The following is a 5,559-nucleotide window of genomic DNA, read 5'->3' on the forward strand; positions in this document are numbered from 1 at the left end:
ATAAGTAAAACGGTCTAATTAAGTCTAATAAATTTGAATAAGTTTAGAAAAATTTAGATAACTTATAAATAAACTACCATTATATGTCGTGTTCTTTTGGAGTTATTTTCAGTTCAATTTCTCACAATTTAATTTAATTTAACTTAATTCAATTTAAATCAAACACTTTTCATATTTAGCTTTCTCCTAATTTAGTTTAATTTAGTTTCTCTTAATTCAATTCAAATCAATGTCAAAAGAATGGGAGAAAGGCTTGGTAACCAACGGTTTGAGTCCAAAAAAGACTCAAACACCCAAAATAAAACACAATGGTATCATTATAACCTGACATTGGTATCAAATTGTTATCAGGACTGGTACCAAAGTATCAATATTTTCGGAGAATGGTACCATTATAACATAGCATTGGTACCAAGCAAATGTCAGTCACACGCGCGTGAAATCTTCCAATGCATAAAATAACCAAATTACCCCCGTTTGAATCCCCTAAGAGACTCAAACGGTTGGTTGCCAAGACAAGCTCAAAGAATGGGACCTGATTCTTATGATTCATCCGGATCCAGAGTTTTGGACATAAAAAAATAGTAACCTCCTAGGCAGAGGCTACTACTTCTAGAATCTTGCAGGGGAAGGACTAAAAAGTCCACTATCTCTATGCTCTTTAGAGGAGGAAATTGACTCAAGATTTCATGAGTGGTCAGTACTGCCCTTAGGCCTTAATTACTCGAGTGGAATCTTTTTGTCCAGGATTAGGAATAAGCGCGCATCCAAACACCACTGACCACACCACCTTCCTCCATTTTTATTTTGAGAAAATCACAAGATCTGTATTCTCATATCACCTTTCGACACGACAGCCGCAACGCCTGTCTTCTTGCCACGTTAACTTATTTTCCCGTTTCCTTTTTCTTTTTTCCTCTTTTTAATTTCTTTTAGGGATTAGCGATACTGCGATAGTATTGTAGTACTCCCTTCGTCTTTTTTTATTTGCTACAAGCACTTTTTCACAAAGACCAAGGAGGGAGTGGGGACCATTGACATAAATGGAATTAACAAAAAAGCAAATAGGTAAATTGTGGGACCTATGTATTATATATGGAAACATTTACAAAATCAAGAAGGGAGTGATGACAAATTTGTAAATAAAGTGTGGGACCTATGTACTATATATGGAAATATTTGTAAATGTAGCAAATAAATTGAAACACCCCTAAATGGCAAAATGTAGGAAATAAAAAAAGACGGAGGGAGTAATATTTTTGCATTCAATAGTCAATACTATTATTGATAATTTTTAGGACGGAGGAAGTACTACCTCTATTATAAAGGCGATAAAATACACTACCTTCGTTTTAATTTATTTGCTAGATTTACTTTTTCACACTTTTCAAGATACAATTTCAAAAACTAATATCTCAAATTTCGTACATGAAAAAATTACAAAAATTATTTATTTGAGAAATACACATTGAGACGAATCAAACAAGATAACACATGAATATGTTTACCATTACGTATATAAATTTAAAGACAGTCAAAGTGGCAAAATGAATAGTGCTCAAAGTCAATATGTAGCAACTAATTTGGGACGGAGGGAGTACATAGTTAGTGTGCTACGTGTCTATTCATTATTATTATGTTTATTATTTCAAAAAGTTATTTTTAAAAAAACTTTTTGATTAAATAGAACTATAAAAAGGTAACATTTTGTCAAAAAGTAAACATGTGATATTTATCATAAAGTAAAAGATTACATATATTTGGTGTGTCATGTTCAGCTTTACCTCAAGAAGTATGATTGATTTATAAGAAGTCCTGTTTGTGTATTCAAAACACTAATTATTGATTAATCAACCTCTATTTGTGTGTTTGAGACTTTTGTTATTATCAAATTGATCCCGATTATGTTAAAATGACGGCATTGTCTTGTTAGTACTGTGAATATACATAATTACCCCTGTTAGTGAGCATAGGTGCCCACTAGCGGTTAATGTTTTATCAAAACTCTACCGCTAGCAATCAAGAGCGGACCTAGAAGTGTTGTTAATTGTTAAGCTTGATGAAGTGGTAAAACATACCTCCTCCGTTCTAAGATAAATAACACTTAATGTTTTAACTTAGGTCATTTTAAATTAAATAAACGTTCTTTTCTTAAATATTCACTCCTGTTTCTACTCTTCTCATCACATGAATTCTTTTTTTTTTCTTTCTCTTTACCTTTATTCCTTCACCCTTGTCAACCCTACGTTTTATTTAAACTAGTTATTAGGCTTGGGCTATGTCCCGGGTAAGAAAAATTTCATTTATTAATATTGTACTTTGATATAATAACATTAAATACAACTTGGTCTAGTGGTTAAAACTTTAGTACATGAACTTGAGCTCACGGGATCAGAACCTATACTATGCAATTTCTATATTTTTTTTATTGTACATGGATTACATGAAGTAAAACTCGCTAGGGAGAGCGTCACGTGGCACCGTTCCTAATTTACGCATGTCTTTTAATATATTAGTAAAGATATAACGGAAAAGCTATCAATCTTTAATGAGAGTCTATTAATTATTAGTCATACATCCTTATAACTATAATCATATTCAAGCAAATGTATGTCTACCCCCCAGAATTACTAGAACTGAAGGTGATAGCAGTACAATTAGGTCATCACCAATTGCTCAGTAATTAGCATAGTACGTACTATATTATGATTATTCAATAGATGACTTTCAATATTTTTTATGTAAAAAAACGTATAAAATAGTTTATAATTATGATGTCGAAAACTCTCGAGTCTTGAAGGTGGTGGAGATTCCCTTGCGGAAGATTTGAGTCAAAGAGCGCCGTCGAGTTGCCGCGTGGCTGTCACTTCAAAAGTGAAGGTGCCTTCTAGCCCGGCTTTTAGCATTAGCTACTCAACTTCATTTTGGTGAGTAATTTGGCAATGCCCCTTTTCCTATCTTCTAACTTCATTTTTTGTGGGAGTTGAATATTCCCTCTATTAAATTTTTACAAAGTAAAAGAATTTCAACATATCAACATGATGGCTCACTCTTTTCAATGGTGTTTTTTTTAAAAAGTGAATCATCAACATTAACAAGTTTAATCGTCTTATGACAGCACAAATTTGTATTCAAACTTGTTCATAATTCACCACTTCTATTACTTAAATTGTTTCTTTTCTCATTATTGTGAAAAAAAAGGTGAAATCAATTTTAAAGATTGCACAAAATTAGAATTATTCGTATTAATTTTTCCTTTGTTTCTTTTTTTCTATTATTATAAGGAGGCAATACTACATTTTCTTCTAGTAACTAAAGCAGGGACAACTATATGAGTTGGGAAAGGAAATGTAAAGGAAGTTTCTTAGTATCTTCCTTAGTTATAAGTTATGCATAGGATTTATGTAAAACTGAACGAAGTATTGTTGACACGCTTTAGCTTGTCCTCCAGGGCTTAGACTCTATTGGCTATACTTCTCTCCATTGTGTAATACTCCCTCTGTTTTTTTTTATCTTTCTCACTTGGAATCTTGACACTATTCATGCATAGAGAGAATCTTCTCAAATGTTCTCAATTTATAAGAAAAAACATAGTCATGTGGGGTCTTGTTTGATTCGTCTCAATTAGTACTTTATTAATATTCAATCGTTATAATTTTTACTAATATATAATGAAAGATATTTAAGTTTTAAAACGTACATTGGAAGACGCGCACATGAAAGTGAGAATGATAAAAAAAAAACAGAGGGAGTACTTAGCACTGGATTGTTTTGTACTCTTTGATGCTTCCGTTTCTACGAAGTTAGATTTATTGACTAATGAGACGTGTTCTTTGGAATTTGGATTGTGCAAAGAAAGATTCAATTTTGTCATTGAAGTATAGCTCACGGCTACAATTAGGGAGTAATCACCACTTAGTTCAAACTATTACAATGTATGAAGTTAGAAATGTAAACACTACGTATGAGACAAAGAGAGTGTTAGATTGATTGATTTCCCAATCTTGAGCGACATGAATGGCCCCTAGGACCAGCGACCAACTCAAAGTAGTAATAAGCCAAAAAAGATTGATGAAAGATAATGAGAGAATATTCGAGGCAGAAATATGTTTTCGGATTCGGCGCTTAATCATAGCAAATGTTATCTCATGAGTAATTATACCACTCAATCATTCGAATCCCAATCATCTAGAATTTTAGTGCAACTTTACCAGAAAGAGTTGTATTTGAATGAGAATATATGTGCCCATTAATTTTTTATACAATGATTGATATCGCTCAAACTCTATCTTGTAGAGTTATAAATATCCAAACACCAATCATTTATATATTCACATTGGATGGGAGTAGCAAAGATCGCTAATGCTTTGTTGGGTAAATTGAGGAGTTTTAATATAATGAGATGTTTTGATTTAATTTGAAGATTGAATTGTGAATATAGAATGAGCTTTTTGGGCTGATAGGATTGGGCATACTGAGGAAAAGTTATAATATGCTGAATTGGAATCTATCAATCTATCAAGTATCAATTACTTATAAAACATTTATAATTTAACAATTTACGTAATCAATTAGCTTATAACTGAAGTATATTTTTAACCGGAAGAATATGTATTTTTGTTTTTTTCGGCATAAATCAACTTAACTGAATGGAACTGAAATGAAATGTGATATGTGAGAGTAAAGTATTGTCTAGAGCTGAATTGAATTGAACTGAAAATAAGTTGGGGAGAACAGGTCCTAAGAGCATGTTCTCTATGGCATAAAATAGCTGAACTGAACTGAACCGAATTGAACTGGCTGGAGCTGAGCTGAACTTAACTGAATTGAATTGAATTAAATTAAATTGAATGTAATAAATATATAAATAATATTTAAACAATAATAATATGAATATTAAATTATAATTATAATGATAAGTAATAATAATAATGAATAATAATAATAATAGTATTTTGGATATTTTTAGATGATAGTTATAAATAAATAATATTAATAATCATAAATTAATAATGATAATAATGATAATTAATAATAATTATTTTATATTATTTGTATTAATATATTAATACTTGATGATGATATATAATAACAATAATATCTAAGAAGTAAATTAATATTACTATTTCAATAATTACATTTAATAATATAATAATATTTAGTAATAAAAATAATGATTGGGTTGGACCGTGAAAATTACATCATAAACCGTTTTGACGCAATTTGATTGGTTTATGGGCTAAAAAACGTGGTTTTATTTGTGCTTTGACCTAAACCATGTTCCTCCTAATAATAATAGTAATAATAATGAGTAAAGCTATAATAAGGAAAATAATATATAGAAACAACAACAATAACAACAACAACAATAATAAATAATAATAATAATACTTAATACTAATGATATAAAAATAAATAATAACAACAATAATAATAAGAGTGTTGAGAAACAGTGGAATGAACAATTCCACTGTTTACATGTGTGAAGTCCACTGTTCACATATGTGCGAAGTCCATTTTTCCTGCGTGCATTTAATGCATGTCAGGTAATTTTCTCCC

Source organism: Beta vulgaris, chromosome 9 (assembly GCF_026745355.1).
Source record: "Beta vulgaris subsp. vulgaris cultivar EL10 chromosome 9, EL10.2, whole genome shotgun sequence".
In the NCBI taxonomy this organism is placed as follows: Eukaryota; Viridiplantae; Streptophyta; class Magnoliopsida; order Caryophyllales; family Amaranthaceae; genus Beta; species Beta vulgaris.